Below are 20,823 nucleotides of genomic sequence, written 5' to 3'. Positions count from 1 at the left end.
CTGGTGTCCAAAATCGCCGGTTGTCTTTTTATGACTCTGTATACAAACATGTGCAGTAGTCTTCTATTATTCATATTAAGAATTTGATTAGCGTTAAGATACGGTGTTATGTGATGTCTATATGGAATTTTATATGCCAATCTCATGCAAGAATTTTGAACTGTTTGAATAGCCTTTTTGGTGCTTACAGATAAGGACAAAACCAGACTTTCACGAAGTAGAAATCTCTGTTTTGGGGTGAGAAATGTTTTTATTTTATAAAGTTGCCTTAATCTTAGACATGCAGCTGTAATTTTGTTTTTAACATGGGATTCGAAACCCATGGATTGGTCGAAAATTATACCCGTTTTTTGCTTCTGCTACTATTGGAATTTGTATATCATTTATTTCAATAGAAATGGTACTTTTTATATTTTCCCTTAATAAATTTTTTGCCGACATTATCAGAATTTTTGAATTAGTAGCATTCAACTTAAGGATATGATTCTCTGCCCAAGCATTTAGGTTTAATAAGTCTAGATTCAGTTTTTCTTGCACTGTATTTAAATTTTCGCAGCTCACAGGTATGTATATTTGGGAGTCATCAAGCAGGAAAAAAGCAGGGGTGAAAGTATCGACCCCTGGGGTACTCCTCGATTACAGGGCATAAATGTAGAGACTTTGTTTTCAGAAACCTGACTAACGACCACACAACTCTGTCGATTATGTAGATAATGCTTTAAAAAATTGATACTCTCAAGTGACACACCAAAAAAATCGTAATTTTGCTAATAATAATTCGTGATTTATGTTATCGAAGGCTTTACTGAAGTCCAGTAATGCCATACAAGTAGGAAGATTTTGTTCCTCGTTAGTTCTTATTTCATTTGATATGTTTACTAAATCCGTCGAACTGCTAAAATGTTTCCTAAATCCAGACTGGCAAACCGGAATTATATTAAAAGATTCGGTAAAACTAAATATCTGATTATAAATATGTTTCTCAATGACCTTAGATATAGCTGGTAGTATACTTATTGGTCTTAAATCTGAAATTTCCTTTGGCCCTACTATCTTAGCTATAGGCTTTATGATTGCCTTTTTCCATATTGATCGATATTTTTGTTGTAAAATGCATTCGTTAATAATATTGACCAATGGATTTAACCAAAACGGCAGACATAATTTTATATCATTAATCGACAACTGGTCTATTTCTTTTGCGCTGGTTTTAATAATTGAAATAATCTTCAATAAGTTATCTTTATCTATTAATTAAAACACTAACTGTTCGTTGTTAAAATTATTATTTTTATAATATTCGATGATGCCTTGGTTGGTTGTATCTGGTAAACTGCTAACACTCTGAAAGTAGTTTTGAATGTCATCGGGATTACATAAATCAATTGGGAGATCGGCATATGTTTTTTTTCTCGTTAACATAAGTTTTTCAGCAACGGTCCAAAATTCTTTGCCTTTTTTGTTAATTATTTGATTGAAAAATGTGGTTTTTTCACGAATTATTGCGTGTTTTGTATAATTTGTTAATTGTCGATAATATTGCAGATCTAGGTTTGATTTTGATTTTTGAAATTTTTTATGCACACGGTCTCTTAATTTTATTAAAAGTTTAATATTATCGGTGATCCATGGGCAGAATGGCTTATTTTTCCTTATTTTAGTTTTAACAGGAATATGCTTGTCTAAGAGCATGGTTATGTTTTTATTGAAAAAATTGATTTTATCGTCTATATTTCTTAAATAATAAATACGTTCCCATGGAATGGCTAATCCATCCGTGATAAAATTGTTGTAGTTTAAATTATTGTAATCTCGAAACATTATATGTGGTTCTTGATTTCTAACGTTCTCATATTCAAAAATAGAAAAAATTAAATTATGATCGGATATTGTCTCTGAAATTGGAATCGATTGTGATTTTTTGGATATTAATTGTTTACTAGATATTATGAAATCAATAAGACTACCATTACCGGTATTTAAGTCTATTCTGGTAGGTTCAATAATAGTTTGTGTCAAATTAAAACTTTCCAAAATAAATCTTAATCTGTTACTATACAAATTTATTTTCAAGAAGTCGATATTAAAATCACCTACCAGAATTATATAGTCATAGCTTATAACCAAGGATTCAGGCATGTTTTCCAAATCATTTACAAACGTTGGTATGCTCTTTGATGGAGGGCGATAAATTGAGACAAGTTCGAATGATTGTTTTTTAATTTTAAATGCTATCCCAAGGCTCTCGAATGAGTCTGCTTCATGATTTATTTTGACAATATTAATGTTTTTTTTTTAAATATAAAGCAATTCCTCCTCCGCGCCTTTGTCTATCCCATCTTAAGAGTTGATATCCAGGCAGATCTAATTTTACTTTAATTACCTTGATAACGGTAGTAGATATAACTACCGAAACGTTGGTTCAAATTAGGTATTTTTTAAAAAGTAGGTCTTCTCGTGGTTTTTATTGATTTTTAATTTTAATATTTATAACAAAGTTAGGAAGCATATTGAAAGGAATAAACGAGCTTAGAGATTAATAGATTAAACCTCAGCCCCTAGGTATATAAAAAAATCTATTACACCTCTAATAAATGATTGCATTTAAAACGTATTGAACTTAAATTAAGTATATCGAACGTTATTATTATAGATTTAAGTTCATATTTTTTTAAATACGTGAATAAGTCTATTTTCTTCTTCTTTTCAATTTTTGAGTGTGTGAGATAGTAATTTCTAAATTGATTTTTGCTATAAGTGAGGTAATATCCAATAAAATAAGTAGCTCATTATGAATTCATCACAACAATACAGATTTTACTTATAGAATTCAAGTAAAATTATATTAAATTAAATTACCCACAACCGTCGACCAAATAGAGGTATACCAGGTAAATGATTCCATTTGAATAGCAACAAAGCTGAAAGATGGCTGATACGCGGCTGTACGATGTTGGTAACCTTTATAGCGATTAAAATATCTAGTATTGTGGGAGTGATCACAAATATTAAATAGCTCTTTTAGGTATGGGGGTTGCCAAGTTTTGATCATGCGATACATTAAACGGTATAAATGATATTTTCGCCTATTTTCCATATTTAGATAAGAGTGAAGATTAAGAAAAGGAGTTATGCGACTTCTGTTTGAGATTTCATATAAAAACCTCATACAGGAATTTTGCAGTTTTTGGATAGAATTAGAAATTGCACTAGTAATTATGCCGACCTCTTAGACGCATATAAGCAATGCTTAATTTTTTATTTGTATGTGCTAAGTAGCTTAAGCTGCTATCAACAATTAATACTTTAGTAAAATAATCCTTTGGCTTTATCTACTACTGGTATATTTGGATTTTTAGAGTATAGTTATTCCTTGCTACATGAATTTTATTGGATCCTATAAAAAGAGCACGTGATTTTCAGCATATTTAGAAATGTTATCCAGATCATTATTAAATTGTGTTCGGGAAAGAGGCAAGGAATTGGGACAAAACGCCGTATACATCTATAAATCTGCTGAAGTCAAATTGGTTTCCATATCAGCTACATACAAGGAAAATAATAAAGTTACTAAAATAGAGCCTTGTACTCTAGTTTTTAAATGTACATAGTTCGATTTTGAAATTGAGCGTTGATTTTTAAATACAACACAATGAAATATATCAGAAATTTAAGACTAATAAATGTAGTGAATTATCTGAAAAACCAATATAGTGCAATTTTGCGAGTAACATCATATGATTATGACATGCGAGTTGTTAGTTTCTTATCTTCATTATGTCTTATATCATTAATAGGCTTTACAAGACAAGTAGTTGTACTGAATTGTTTACGAAAACCGGACTGACAGCATGGAATGATATTACGAGAGTCACAAAATTCTATTATCTGAATATAAATATGTCGTTCCAAGATTTTGGAAACAAGCGGTAGAATACTAATAGGCCTTAAATCTTTAAGCTCTGTAAGATCGGAAACTCTAGCTAGTGACACAAGTCAGGAAATCTATTTTTTTAAATACATGTATTAATGATATTTAAGTCTTTTTTTGCAAAAAGGTAAACAGAAGGTTAAATCTCTCATAGAAAGATCATCTCCAACAGAGTTGATACTGATTAAACTCATTAATTTTACTAGAGTTGATTCATCCATTAATCTAAAACTAAGCTCATTATTAATAACGTTAGAGTTAATATTATTCTGATAAAAAATGAATGACGTCATTTGAAGTGCTATGAGGCAAACTATTACAATGAGCAAAGAAGTTATTAAGTATATTAGCATCATTTAAATTAGGAGAAATTCTGGAATTAGTGCTATGTATAATATTTAATTTTACTAATGGTGTGAATTTTTGTAATGCCCTCATAAAAAAAAATCCAGTGACAAATCCGGTGACCTAGCAAGCCAATCAATTCCGCCTAATCCAATGATCCTATGTTCCAGGTTCGTTATTAATTAGGTAACTAATTTTATCTGTATTTCAAACTAATTTTGTTTTTAGCTGTTTTGTATATGAGTTCTCGTGAAACGTCGAAGTGTTTTGCAAACTCAATGTGCGTACTATTGACTATGCGGCCTGGAACCTTCATCCAGCAGAACTTTATGGGTATGCATTTCTCATTTCAAAATAAACCAAATATAAATAAAAAATGGTAAATATATTTGTTTTTAGTATATACTATTTACATAGAAGTTATTATTTTGAAGGAAAGAATTTTGCTTTTGGAAATAACTTGCAAACAAAATGTATATATATAAACTATACTCAAAATGAAAAAGGAGACATTATTTTAAATGATAATTATCATTATAACGAGAAATATTTCACAATTGAAACTTTTGATGTGTACTCTCTACTAATTCTATATCATGAAAGGAAAGGAATTTCGGTTGTTTACTTTTTTTACTTCTACATAATAAACAAAAAACATTGAGATGATAAAATATTATTTAGTTTCCCTTTGCTTCCCTTTGCTTTACTTCATGATAGGTATTAATTTGTTAAATTTTAACAATGTTGATGTATTGGGTAGAAGGAGGATACGTAGGGTATACCTCAAATAATTTCAGTTGCTAGAGCAGTGGCATTGGTCCAAGTAAAGTCCAGTTCAGAGATCTATTAGAATCTTTGATGTGTCGCAGATGCCGCACTAACTAGTCCGTGCGCCTATGTCATATTTATTGTTGCATGATATATATGTTTAAATGGCAAAATTTTATATTGTCTATCTATGAAATCATTTTAAATATACGTAAAACCCCATGTTTTATACTATTTTTTATTTTTCTTTCGAAAATGTCAATTTTTAGAAAGAAAATAATATCACAAAAAAATAATATCAAAAAATTGACCGCGGACTAAAATCCAAGCATCTTACAAAATATTTTAAACACTTCCAGCACTCACAGACTTGTCACCTCTTTTTAGCCAGTCTATTAAACAAAGATAAAACACCTGCGTTCTGACAATTCCTACTTTAGGCTGTGCAAGTGATTGTGTATCTCTCTCTATCCCACTGAATTTAAGAATTACGGGGCCGTACCCAAATAAATTTTTGGACCGTTTTTGTATTATTTTCGTCGTGTTTTTAAAGAGATCTTTACGGATGGGTCTATCGCCTTTAAAATAGTTGTTGGATGGGTTTATCAGCTTTAATAGTTGGGAGGGGGGCCATGTGAGGTTATTATTTGATGTGTTTTGCCGGTTATGCTTTTTACACGTTTATGAAAGTAAAGAATTTAGAATTTGGCCTGTATTCCTGTAAATTTTTTGCAGTTTTTACTGTGAGGAACAGTGTTTTTTTATTTGTGTTTGTGGATTTGTTTTGGTATTATACCTAAAGACCTTAAAATGTTTCGACCCTGGAAAAATAGGCAGGAAAATTTGGCAAATGAAGAGGAAAGTGTTTGTGCGGGCTTATGAAGACCGTGGGTGTACAAGAAAGACAATAACATTTGTGATAAAAACAATAAGAGTGATCTGGGCAGTGATTTAGACTTACATAGTTCTAATAGTTCATTTTCTAGTATTGAGGAAGCAAAAAGAAGCAAGGGAAGTAGAAGCTACAGAGGAAATCAAGCAGTTTTAAAAGAACAAATTTATCTAAATATCTATAACAATCTAAGGAATGATACTCAGTTCACAAATGATTGTAGTGCTTTGCAAAAAATAGCGTTTTTAACAGGGGTTCCCTATAGTACAATATGCCTGTAAAAAAGGATTAAACACAGAATAAAAGGGAAAGATGCAGGACAATCAAAGGGACTTGACATGGATATTGCCAAATTGCTAAGGAAAGGTGTGTATTCTAAATACAAAAACAATGATGTTCTGACCATATAGACACCTTATCGGCAAGGGACAAACATTTCTCAGTCTCAACCTTGCGGAGATACCTGATAAAACTTGGATTTAAGCTTAAGATGGTTAACAAAAGAGCTGCTGTAATGGAATTGTCAGGAGGTGTATAGAATATTTGAGGAAAATTAAAAAAATTTGGGAGGAAGAAAGATCCATATATTATTTAGGCGAAACATGATATGATACATTTATGATTGATGTATAATTTCCATTCTCTGGGAAAAAAGTCTCTTTTTTGCCATAGTAAGAAAACCATATTTTTATTAATAAAACAAGTTTAAAAATTTGTTTTTTACAGCTTACTGCCCCTGTTGTCCTTCAGTGATACAATAAAGACTGCTTCTTCCACCATTCTCTGGGAAAAATCCTGTTTTGCTATGGTAAGAAAAACACTGTTTTTAATAAGAAAACAAATCTAAAATTTCGTTTTTTACAGCTTACTACCCCTGTTGTCCTTCAGCAACACAATGAAGACTGCTTCTTCCTCCATTCTCTGGAAAAAAGTCCCTTTTTTGCCATAGTAAGAAAATCCTATTTTTATTAATTAAACAAGTTTAAAGTTTTGTTTTTTTCAGCTTACTGCCCCTGTTTGTCCTTCAGCGACACAATAAAGTATATATAATGTAATGCTTTAGAATCCATATGCTGATGTGCGAGATGAAGTTGGAATCCATGGCGGCAACAGAGAAACTGTTTCCTTCCTTAATGGAAGAAACTGCTAAAAAACAATGGCAAAAAAACAGAATTTACAAAATTTGTATTAATTTTTTGGGCCAGATTCAAAAGAGTGGTTAGATTTATAAAAGTATTTAGTATCCTCACTGTAGTTTTATTATCCAGTATACCTACTTAAAATGTAGTGTTTTGTATAAGATTTTTAGTTTTTAGTATAAGCATTTATTTTTGTTAATTTTTATCTAATCTCTCCTAATATGCATAATAACTAAATACGAGGCAAACAAATTAATAAATACGTTAGGGATGTAAGGTGTGTTTTTTTTATAAGTAAAACTTGTGTCTTTTAAAGGCATAAAGTATAGACAGCCAGATGATTTTTAATGTAAAAGTTTATTTAAAAAAATATACTTCCAATTTTCTGACTACATAATTACTTTTTATCAAAAGAAGTTGGTACTAAATATAGAGATGGGGGATTTTCATGAGTATATTATTATAATAATATATCATAATATGTATTAATTAAAAAAAAAACTATAATAAAGGACATTGAATATGGCAGCCACAATCCCCATTAATAATCACCACTATGTAAAAATAAATCGCAATTCCCAAAAAAAGGAAATATATAAAATTTGAAGACAAACCAAAACATTTTACACTTTTGTGTCAAACAGTAACTATTTAATGCCTTAATCCACAGAATAAATGGGCCTAAGTAATTTGTCACCTACTCTCTCATTAAACTCAAAAATGCTTTATTGTCAATATAAACATAGAAGTTATAGACAAAGCCAATAGACTGTACATTAAAGGAATAAAAACGAGAAACTAATTTAAAATAAAATAAAATTATATAGTAAAACTTTGAAAAATACTTAAATGCTAATCATTAAAAATTCATCATAGTTTAGTTGCTACATAGTTTAGTACGCTTTACTAGCAAGAAATATTTTCTTCCTTGTACGTAGGCTTTTTTCAGTCTTAAGTTGTCTTATTTCTAGTGGAAGTTTATTAAACAGCTTTCTACCTCCATATATGATAGAGCTACGGACAAGTTCAAAATGAGGAATGGGTAGCCTCAACAAATAGTTTTGTCGCGTATTATAGTGGCTTCCTAAGTGGAGTTCCTGTTTATATTTTCTAAAAACTAAGCAAACTGTTTCAAAAATAAAAATACAACACAGGGTTAAAATATTATGACTTACAAAAAGCGGGCGACATGAATCACGAGGCTTGGCCCTATATAGATATCTAATGGCCCCTTTTTGGAGTACAAACACTGAACTAAAAAGTGAATTTGAACATGAACCCCAAAAGCAAATTCCATATCGAAGGTGCCACTCGATAATCGCGAAGTATGCAGATCTGGCGATGGAGAAATTAAGACTGGTGGCAATAACCCTTAGGGCGTAGCAACCTGATGAGACTTTTCGACATACATTCACAATATGGTCTTCAAATTTAAGGAACTTGTCTATGGAAAGACCCAAAAACTTACTGAACGGTGGCATGTTGATGGCTTCATTATTTAAACATATATCATTTGTATTGCATTTAAGGATATTTGTTTTGGAAACATTAAATGTCAAAAAATTTGCATCACACCAGTCTTTAATTTTTAACAAATCTGCACGTATATTGGCCTCCATTTGAGAAACATCAGAGTCGTGCTAGAGGATGGTGGTATCATCGGCACACCAGTTACCTGCAGTTGTGGCAGATCGTTTACATAAATAAGAAAAATTAAAAGACCAAGTACTGATCCTTGCGGAACACCTGCATTTATATTAAGTTCCTTAGACATACCACCATTAAAGTTGACAGCCTGGACACGATTTGATAAGTAGGAACGAAACCACTCAAGGGCAGTTCCCCTGAAACCATAGAGCTCCAGTTTCATCAGCAGCACTCTGTGACTCATGCAGTCAAATGCCTTGGACAAGTCACAGAATACCGCTGCTGCAACTTCACCAACATTCAGTCGGTTGTACAGGTGCTCTAGAAAGCTAAAGATAGCATCATTTGTGCTCACAGACTCACGAAAGCCAAACTGCTGAAGACTCAATAGGCCAAATCTATTTGAAAATGAAACCATCCTCACCTTAACGAGCCGTTCCACTATCTTGGCTAAAGTAGGCAATAACTTTAGTTACGTAGTAACTTACTTAGTTTTCTATTTCGTTTCTTAATATTGACAACAGGAAAAGCAGTGTTAAAATTGTTTAATACTATTTGATGAAAGCTATGCTGTGGGTTAACAGTAGTCAATACATTATTCCAACTTGACATATTGCAAAGAAAAGAGACTTGACTTGTTATAAGGGACTGATGGCGCTAAAAACTAAACTTATGAAATTAAAATTTTTGGTTAAACTCATTTAACGTACTTAAATCTTATATTTAAATTAAATATTATCTTGCTATCAACTATCCTGAATTTCTAACTTAATAAAACTAAACCCAAAAATCCCGAATAATAAAGTTTTAAATACAAATAAATTTTAAGGCCGGACCTGTGCAACTTTTCACGCTTGAGTGGCTGTGACTAAGGTCAGGCGTTTAACAAAATAGTACGTGGGCACATGCAGTCACATTTTACGAATCAAATGCATAAATTCTTTAAAAAATGCTTAAAACATTTATTTATTTAATGAAATGATTAAATATCGCTTAGAATAATACTTTATGACTCTTTCCACATAAAATTTTGCGGTTTAAAGATGCATGTCATGTGAAAATACAAGCAACACCGGCACACGGACTATTTGCGGTACATCAAAGATTCTAATAGATCTCTGAACTGAACTATACGGTATTCAACGCGTCGTATAGCCCAAATGCTTAATGTAAGTCATTCTGCGGTTTCCAGAGCTTGGAATCGCTACCAAATTTACGGCATAGTAAGAAGAGCCCCCAATCGACAAAGGACAACAACCCAGAGAAAAGATCGTTTTTTACGACTTTGGGCGACTTTATGAGTCGCACCGCTACTGATAGAACACAGCAAAATCGCCTTATAAAAGCTACGGGAACGCGAATTGTCGCGAAATGTCATGGGCGTGTTCGTGTATGGAGACATCCCGGTGAACGACATTTGGACGACTGTGTGCAGGAAATCGTTCCATTTTAAGGTGGATCAATAATGGTATGGGCTGGTATAACTTTGACAGGAGACACAGACCTTGTGCTATTTCGGGAAGGGACTTTAACGGCTCTCCGTTACATAGAGGAGATATTGGAATCTCATGTCGTTCCATTTGCCCAAAATATGGGCGCTGGGTTCATTCTACAGCAAGATAATGCCAGGCCACACGTAGCCAGGGTCCTGAGAAATTTTCTACAGGAGCACAATATTAATGTCATGAGATGGCCAGTTAATAGCCCGGATCTAAATCCTATTGAGGATCTCTGGGATGAACTGGCAAGAGGTTTGAAAGATCATCAATCCTTCCAAAATCGGAACCAAGTTGCAGATACTGTTTTAATGACTTACCAGCAGTTACAACAAATAATTAGAAATTTGGTGGAAAGCATGCCTCATCGTTGTGCCGAAGTTCTTAGAGCTAGAGGTGATCATACTCATTATTAATGAACCTTTTTCTTAACTTTTTTCCTTAAATAAATTTTATTTGTTTTTGACACTTTAAGTTGTATTTTTTTTAATCGTATTACCAAACAGCCTTTTGAAAACAATTGAAGTAAGTTTATTAATAATAATGTCTAATCTTAAAAATATTGCATCTTCTATTTACTTACATACTTTTAAAATCTTCGCCAATATGCCTCCTTGGCAAAATAATTTATATAGAATTTATATTATTCACTATTTTTACTTAACCTATATAAAATAACAATATAAACTTATTTTTTTTTCAAATTTAATTCAAAACCAACCCATTTACAAGAAAGACCGCACATGAAGAATTTTTTATTATTAATTATTCATACATACATATATGATATCCATTCCTGCACCTTCTGCGGTTTACTCATAATCAGGCATCATTCAGGAGGTTTCTCAACATCATACAAAAATATGATAATGTTGTGGTTAATACAATTCTAGGAAGCTATTTTTGTAATCGTGAAGTGTCAGAATAGGTTAGAAAAAGCAAGATAGGATGTAAGAGATAAATAAAAGAGTAATTTAATTCGTTTGGTATTTATTCTTTAAAATAAAAAATATTTAATAAGAAATATTAATAAAAAATATTAATAAGAAACACTAAATAACCATAAAAAAAAGAAAACTTAAAATCCGATCCTATTGTGTGGTCCTGAATTTGTCAGTGTTTGTTTTAATAATTTTTTTATTTGAATTTTTTACGGTGCCAAATAATATGTCATATTGAAAAAAATTGTCCATAACTTAGTGTTATCGTATAGCTGGTTGGTAACAAGTGTGTTATTAGTCTTCAATTCTTTGAGCGAAACGTGTAACGATTTTAAGAATTAATTTTATTTTATGACTTTTGAGACCGAGATTTGTTGTTTTGAGACGTGTTTTTCGCCTATATGTCTTAATATGTCTAATAATAGGTCTATTTCTTCAACTGTTTTTAGGATAAGAGATAAATTCCTAAACAATGGCTATCATCCACTTTTGTATTCATTCCCCAAGAAACCGAATCCAACCGAATACTCAGATTACTAAACCATCGCACTTATGAGCCACACCTTGAAGTTGTTCTTAAAGATCATTCACAAAATAATTTACAGAAGACTCGAGGAAGATATAAGCAATACATAATTTCTATTCTGCGAAGGACTTAGAACACGAGAGGAGCTTTTTGGGATTAACGTTCTTTTCCAACGGTGTAGCGATATAAACCAATAGGTGTATGCATGTTACATCGATTTTGAAATTAACAAAAACATCCCAAGATTCCAACAATGTCAGAATAATTATTAATCTATATTGGAGCCAAAAAGCTAATAGTAGAAAATCAACCAACAGAAGAAATGAAGATTCATCGTGATGTGAGATAAGGTTGCCACCTGTTATACAAAGAACACCTGTTATAAAAAATTCAATGATTAACGTAATGAATACCGGCTAAAAATTAACATAAAAAATAAGTTAATGGTAGTTATAAAATTACCACAAGATGAAGTTCTGAACCATGTGAACGTGATGGTGGCAAATATCATAATAACGAATGTACCGACGTATAAATCTAGGAACTTGGATAGAACAATCGAGTGACCAAACAAGAGAAATAAAATATAACTATGATAGCGATAGCTAGACCAATATTTATAAAAATTAAAAAGTTATATACGAATCGAGATCGATGAAGATGTTGCGCTGTCACGTTTTTAACAGGCTTTTCTATAGAGTTGAAGCATAAACCTTCAAGAAAAACTACATGGACAACTTCCCTGAACCGATAAAATTACTGCTGCCGAAGTACTGAATCGGATGCAGAAGTGCGAAATCATTAGTGCCACAATAAACAAAATCTTGAATATCTGGGTCACATAATGAGAGGACAGAAATACACACACTTCTCCAATTGATCCAGTCCAGGAAAAGATTAGTCGAAAGCGGAGCATTGGCAGACACTGGGCATCCAAGCTAAACAACTAATGAATATGTTGATTTTAGCAATTTTCAACTGTTTAGAACTACAGTTAAAACCGTATTCACTAGTACCGTTCAGCTCTTAGGGTAATAATAAATGTATGGAAGTACCCGTATTAGAATAAAAACTATTGTGAAAAAAGTTGTCAATTGGGCTTTAAAAGCGGAATTAAGTTTTCATCTTAGAACATTGAAAGGCTAGAATTAGTAAGCAACAGCTTTGTTTGAGTGTTTAACATGTGTACAGGGGCAAGGGGAGTGTTTTGTTTACAAACATATTCATCGATTCGGTTGTCAAGTTTACACGCATTTTTAAAAGAGGAAATTCTCAGCTTTATATCAACACATAATATTAATTTTAACTTATTGATGTTAGATTTTGGATTAAAAATAACATTCTTATTCTTAAAACTGCTTCTAGAAAGTTTTAAATGGAACACCGCAGGAAAGAGCTAATGTTATCTTGTGAAAAGTCAACTTCACAACTTGACTTTTTTCTTTAGTTTTTGGTTGAAAAAGGAAAAAGATTAAGTCATTTCAGTATTTTTGTGAACTGCTACAAGAGTCATCTACATTTATTTAACTTTGAGAGTTGACTTCTTAATAGAGTGAGAATCTTATCATATTTTATGTAAAAAAATGCTTCATATTTTATTAAAGCGGCATAGTATTGTTTTGCGCTGTCAAAATAATTGATAAATTTTTATGATATTTTATTGTTTTTTTTTTGCCATTTCTACATAAGCATTTGGCATCATTGCATCAAAGATGTTGCAAGCACACAAACTGCCCATAGTTCCACGGCAATGCTAATTCTAGCCTTTGAATGTTTTAAGGTTTTCATTCAAAATTAAGTTTTTCTTGATATCCGCTAACTCATAAATTCTTACCTTATTAAAAGTTAAAGAGCAAAACTGGCTATAACTAATAAAATTAGAAATGCACACAGATGCTCAACATTTATTAGAAATTCCTGCATGCATTTTGTTGAAGAAACGTGTGGGACTTTCCTTGAAGTAAGCCTTAAAATCTTAAGATTTATCAAATAATCAATTGACTCAATTGTTCTCACTGATTCAATTAAAAATTTTATAATTCAGAGTCGACAAAAATAGAAGAAAACATAATTTCAAAAAACAAGGAAATATAGGCAGTAACTAAATATATTTATACATGTGTATGTGTTTATTCAGGGTCATCCATCAAAAACGTGCCACGAGGAATACCGTCCAAAGAATTTTTTCTTCTAGAAAATCCAGAATCCCAAAACCCAACATCTTCGACCCTCTAAACGAGGCTGCATCTCGGATTTTTTTAAATTTGAATCTGAAGCTCTAATTGCAAAAAAAAACATACAAAAATATTAATAGCATGATACATGTTAGCATCTTATATTCTGCACCCTTTGTCTTATATTCTGCAGCATTTCTTCTATATTAGAAATTCACCCACGCAAGTCTTTCTAGGTGGTGTATGATATACGAAGGTTTTTATGTGTCCCCACAACAAAGATTCAACAGAGTTAATTCGGGTGACACAGTAACCTGACGTTTAAATAATTACGCACATTTTGTGTATAATAAGTATGAGCTCTGACTTACTAAAACCTAGCTTCCCAGTGTATGATGGGTCTTGTAATAAAAGTAAAAGCTGGTTTAACCGAAATGTTAAGTAAGTCGATGGATTATTTGGAAAATTTGCAGAAATGATAAAAAGTACCCCACAGAAGTTTTTCTTTTTGAATAAATACCTGACCATACGTTAAACTTTGAGTATGTACCTAGCTCCTAAAAAAACCATAGGATTGCTATCGGTCCAGGAACAACTGTAACATTTAACTAAACCATTTAAGAAGAAATAAATGATTGAAGTCTATAACATTCCAATAATAGTAATTCCTGATAATGAGCCCTAAATTTACCTCTAAGAAACTAAGATACAAAATTGTATTTTACAATTTAAAAGACTGTAAACTGGTGCTAAGAATCCTTAGTGGTTGGCCACATTTTTTCCTTTATTAAAAAAATACATTCATCCGAAAAATACACATAAAAGAAAAATATTATTTCTTATTACTGGTTCACTGATAATTTCCCATAACGGTTTGAGAGCGATCTTCATCTAGATCTTGCACTGATATATAACTTTATACGAACGCAGAAAGTTAAGTTGACTTTGAGAGTAAATAATACTTATTCTTTATTGTAGTTGCTCAAGTAATAGTCATACTACCCAATTGTCTTGTACCAATGGTACTATATTTTGATGATTATCCCAATAATTAGAATAATTCAAAGCGGAATTTTTACCCTACCTGTTTTTATTCTAAACGAGACCATTTTAACAAAATAGCTCCAATAATTACCGAATAACTTATCCTGATAGTTTGTCAGGAACGCGCAAGTCGATTACTAACCAAAAAGTGATTTAATTTTTAAGAAAATTATTAGAAAATTTCTTAAAAATTATCAGGCTCGTTTTCGGGCAAGTTTATTTTGTTTCTCAACATTTCATTTTGGCACTTTCTTAATACTTAATAAAAGCTTAAAATTGCAACTAAAAGACTGTGACAGAACCAACGTCAGCATCTGAAAACTCGACACCATTTTTCTAAAATTTTAATATATGCTGCATCCGGATAGTAAGAAAATAGTTTATCTGGTTTCTTAGGATGGTATCAACGTTATTCTGGGAATTTCCGTGTACTGCTATCTACAGAACGATTTATAGTACGCGCTCTTTAAAATCCTACGAGACAATCTATACAATCTAAAAACTTAGTATCACGTCTGCATGAAACAACGTCCTTAAGCTTCTGAAATAACATAACAACCATTAACTAAACGAAAAACCACACATGCTCGCTACATTATGTAATTAAATTCAAGAGCAGACGGACAGGCGTACGATGTGAGCAAAAAAAAACGATCATGGACCTGAAGAACGGAATAAAGAGGAATAAAGAAGTAATTGTCCTTGAACTCGACACACTGTCGCTCGGTACCGAGGAGAAACATTGCGAAGGCCGATTAGCAACAAGCCGTCGTGCCTTGAGCCTCAAGAAAAACGAAAAATCGTTGATTTACTTTATGTTTTAGAGATTGTGAAAAAAAAATAAAATTAGAGAATTAGTCTTGGTTGAAGATCATTGAAGTCTGAAAAGTTTACTGATATTTTGTGTTATATGAAAATTATCGGTTTTTCATTTGACTTTAAAGAATGCAGTTATGAAATAGTTGAAGGGAAAATGCTTCTCTTTATTTCTAAACAAATATTTAAAAAATTTAAAGGCCGAAAGACCTCTTATCGATTTTCTTGTGAAGTACGACTTCCTATTCTAAAAAATTACTAGTTTAGTCAAATGTCTCGAACTTATATTAACATTAAGAATAGGTTATACGTGTTTCGCCCCTAAAGGCATTAGACCTGATCTAAAATGTACTTTCTTAAACAAGAGCAACTTTATTATCGGTTACACTTTATTACAGTACACGTAATCATAGTATGCACGTCTTTTTTTTTGTTTGATTTACAATTTTCTTTATTACATAAGATTGCTATATTGAATACCAATTTTTATTTTAGGCGAAATTTTTCTTGGTACCTCTATTTCAAAGTTTTCTTTAAGTTTTGTTTTAGCTTCCTTCTTGAATAAATTTATTTCAATTTCTGTATCACATTTAACTATAATTTTTCCTTTTATTGTTTCTTTAATATTTCTAATTCCAAAATTCAAGTTTGCTGGATTTATCGATGGTTGATGTTCCATTCTGGTTTTTTGTGAACTTTGTGCTACTTTGGGTTTAATAACAATTGTAGGCAAGTTTAAGGTATTATTTACTTTATCATGTTGGCGGTGTTGTACAATTATTGCATATGACTTCTTCTTAGATGACTTTATTTCACATTTAATGTCTTCTATATGCTTCTTCATTCCTTCCATTAATTTCATCATAGAAGGCATCCTTGCGATTAATATTTTACAATCATCGCATATCAATAATAGGATGTATGTATGTATTTCAGCTCCGACGGCGCGGTGTTATATTTACGCATTTTTTGTGAATCCGGTATAAACAGAAATCACATTTAAAATAGTCTTCCAGACAACTTCGCTTTTAAGCACTTATCACTTAGTTCCTCATCCGTCATTTCCGAATTTGTCTTAAAGTTGATGTTTTTAAGAATGTTAATGTTGGAAGCTGTTGATCAGGGCTGATAATGCCCTTAGGGGCGACACACATTAACCCATTATTAATGTTATACTTTCAAGACCTTTGTAATAAGTCTCATTAAGAAAAAATAGATGACTTCTTTCAACTTGTTTTGTATTCGGTCAGCTATATTTTTGATATCATATACATATTATAGTGGTTACCTGTAGAAATTGTCATGGTATTTAATATTTATTAAACCAATTGGTGTCACTACTTTTTAGAGTGCAGCCTTTAACTTGTTTTGTAGCTTTGTAATTTCCTTTTTTAAATTTCGCCTGTTATTGAAGAGAAAACCCTTTTTGTTTTCGTTTAAAACGATATGTTACGGTTTAAATCTAATCCGGCTTAAGTAGAGATTACAGCTCTGCACTGTTACATGACATACGTAAGTCGCTATCATTAGCTATCATTTTGACATTTTGATATTTTATTTTGATATTTTCACACGAAAATCTTTTTCAAACTATAAAAGTACCTTAAAACTATATCGAAGATGCCGGAAGATCAAAAAAATTATATATTTATTAAAGAAAACTAAAGAACAATAAATTAAAAATATAATTTGCCAATAAGGAAGATGTTTTCTTAAGGGAAGTTTCAAGAGTTATGCTTTTCGATGAGATAACTTATTATCATCGGACTTATCACTTAGTTTTGATGACTGTTATATAATCATCCAAGTAAGTGTTGACTTCAATAATATTTTTAAAAAAATTATCTACTCTGAAAATTTGTAATGAGATAACAAAAGTTCTTTGTTACCTCATTAAATACGAGTTTTGTTATTGGTACTATTCGAGATGTTTTTAAAGGTGAGATAAGAATAAAATGAGAACTTGGCAACTACAGGCCAATATCTCTAATCTTAAATATTTCAAAAATATTCGAGATGGTTAGTAAAAACAGAAGGCGGCTTTTCTGGAAATGGAAAAAGTGCTTTCGATGCAGCAATTTGGTGTTAAAATGACAATACAACCGATGCAATAACCGAAGAGACCAGTTTTTTGCGTATCTATCGACTCAACAAAAAAATTTTACGGTCTGTCATCACTCTTTTAAAAAAATTAGATTAAGTCGGCATCAGAGACAGTGCCTATAATTTGCTTGAAAATTATTTAAGTGTAGAATTCAGCATGTAAAATTGGTTAAAGTGAAGAGAAAAGTTGCTAGCGGTCTTCAACAGTTGTAGAACTCGCTTTTAGGGCTGGTATTATTCACCGTTTCGAACGAATAAGTTAACCTTGAATGTTTGTTTTTTTTTTACTTCAAGTACAAAAATAGCCCATCTGAATTTCAATTTTTGCGGACATCTGAAAATATTATCCAAGGGCAGAAAACATTAAATATCTAGGTATAATAACAGTATTTGCGTTAGGATAAGCAAATATAAAATTACAAAAATAAGATTTTTGATTGACCGTTTTAAAATCGTATAGTCTTTTTTAATGATTGATCAACTGAAAATGTGCATTGATGGAATATCGGGTTTGGGTACCATAAAGCAAGATCATTAAATTTAGGAAATTCAGTTGTTATATAAAAATGGATCTTAAAATTTATCTTTAACAAAAATTTATTATTTCCAATATAAAATTGACTTACTTTACTACCAATTTTTGATATAAGACATATTTATATGTTTTTAAAATTTTGACGTGTATTAGCACGAAACTTATACTGCAATGTTTCGCATATTCAAAATATTAGGCTCAAGAGAGATTGAATGGAGGTTCTATTAACAGAAAAACACAAAGGTCGAAGGTCAATAAGGTATTTGGCACCAAAATTCTTTAATCCTAACCTCACAACTTAAAGAGTGAAACTTTTGAGAAATTGTTTAAAGTTAATATAAAGAAGCATCAGACTGGCAAAAGAAACATTCATTGCTTTTTCTATGAATGCGTTGAACTGATTTAAGAGTATTTTGTTACTGATTGTAATAGTTTGACAATATTGTGACAGTTTTGTATAAGAAAAAATTAAAAATTAAAGTGAGTAAAATGTTTAAATTGAGACTTTTTCAAATAGACACTTTAAACCCGAATGGATTTATATACCACTAACAAGCTTTAATATTGTTGCTTCAATCTTTATCCATTTAACTAATTACATATATTTAATTGTCGACTATTTTAGGCGGAGATTAAGGGGGCGATTTGATGCTTAAAGGGAAAAGAAGAGGCCTATTTTTGCCAGAAAGTTATACTTGGTGCAAGTTATGTCACGCTGATTTTTTTAGGTTTTTTCGCTTTGTAGTTTGTTTATCAGTCATATTTCACCAGAAAGAGGATGTAAAATAGTGGCCTAGGAGTTTAATTAACATCAAACCTAAATGCGTCACACATTAAAGAAAAATCACACATTCTGACGTTTTTTTTTCTTGGTTTTGTTTCCAGTTTTTAATTTTATAGGATTTTTTTATTTCTCTAAATTTCTGAACCTGTTGGATGATGAAGGAATAGCCTGAATTATTGACATCTTCAACGGAATCAATAACTCTGGAAATATCCCCAAAAATGGCTGCAATCAGAATTTATAGCGTTGCAAAAAAGTGCGAGGAATATGGGATCATTAGTCAAAATTTTTCTTAAAATCATCTAAAGAAGAATTTACGGCAAAATCGAAGAGCAGATATGAAAAAACCAAATTGATTTTATAAATGGAGTTAGAATCAGAGAGGCACTCTTTAAAGTTCAAGTCTTAATCGAGAGATGTCAACTGTGATATGTCTAATCGATTATGAAAAAGCATTTGATTGGACTCAACATAATAAAATGATCAATATCCTAGAAGAAGCCGGCTTAGACGATTAAGATATCAGATTATATTGAAATCTCTACTGGAATCAGACAGCATGCTTAAGCCTTGATGGAGATAATATAAAAAGGTTAAAAACAATGTGGGGTCAAACAGTGATGCGTCATATTGCCTTTGATATTCAACTTATTTATATTCCGAAAAAAATTTACGAAGCTCTTAACGGAATAGAAAATGGTATCCTTTTGAACGGAGTCAGACTCAATAATATTCGATACGTCCACGAAACTAAAGAAAACGAAACAAATGGTAATCAGCAAAAGAGATATAAATGGAGATCACCTATATGTTGACGCAACTCGAATTGGACGTGTTCAACAATATTGCTACCTTGGAACCATCATTAATGAACAATGGGACAGTGCACAAGAAATGGAATGTCTTATAGGAAAAGCAAGGGCGTTTTTAACAAAATGAGTGCCATCTTTAAAAGTCACCATATATCTCTTAAAAGTAAGGCTCATAAGATGCCATGTCTTTTTTGTATTTTATTGTATGGCGTAGAATCGTGGACACTCACAGAAACTGGAAAGCTAAAAAATCTGGAAGCATTTGAGATGTAGCTGTACAGTAGAAGAGTCAGAATACCATGGACAGCTCACATTACAAACATAGAAGTGCTATGAAGAATGAAAAAAGACCTAGATGTCATGTACCATCGTGCCGAAAAAAAACTGGGACATTAAAATTTAGGTAGGGAGTTATCTTCTGGTCATTTACGCATTATGAATTTTGGAATCTTAATAATTACATATTTAAATAATAATATTGATATATTTTTATTTGGAATACATTTTGTAAATAAACCAAAACTAACTAATATTATCTTTTTTGTTGATATGGAATAAAAAATTATTAATACTTAGTAAGCACACCGTTGTTATCAATTACAGCATGCAAACGTCGTGGCATACTTAAAATTATGTTTCTGGTATATTCTTCGGTTATTTGGTCCTGTGTCGTCTATCTTTAGCCGTAATTCATTCTGATTTCTAGGCCTAAAGTTACATTTATACATAATTTTGACATTTTACCCCAAACGTTTTCAATTGGGTTGATATCAGGGCTTTTCGAGGGCCACAGTAAAACTTGAATTCGTCTTTCGTCTAGATAATTTTGAACTATACGGGCTGTATGTATAGGAGCATTATCATGTTGGA

The 20,823-nt window shown here is 31.5% G+C and overlaps 1 protein-coding gene across 1 annotated transcript in view; it reads right to left on the bottom strand.

Moving 5' to 3' along the window:
- LOC126736800 (DNA-directed RNA polymerases I, II, and III subunit RPABC3) overlaps positions 1-20,823 on the bottom strand; it is a 222,198-nt gene that overhangs the window by 133,548 nt on the left and 67,827 nt on the right. The gene's annotated exons all lie outside the window — the stretch shown is intronic.

This window comes from Anthonomus grandis, chromosome 5 (assembly GCF_022605725.1).
Source record: "Anthonomus grandis grandis chromosome 5, icAntGran1.3, whole genome shotgun sequence".
NCBI lineage: Eukaryota > Metazoa > Arthropoda > Insecta > Coleoptera > Curculionidae > Anthonomus > Anthonomus grandis.
This window is presented reverse-complemented; position numbering and strand designations above follow the sequence as displayed.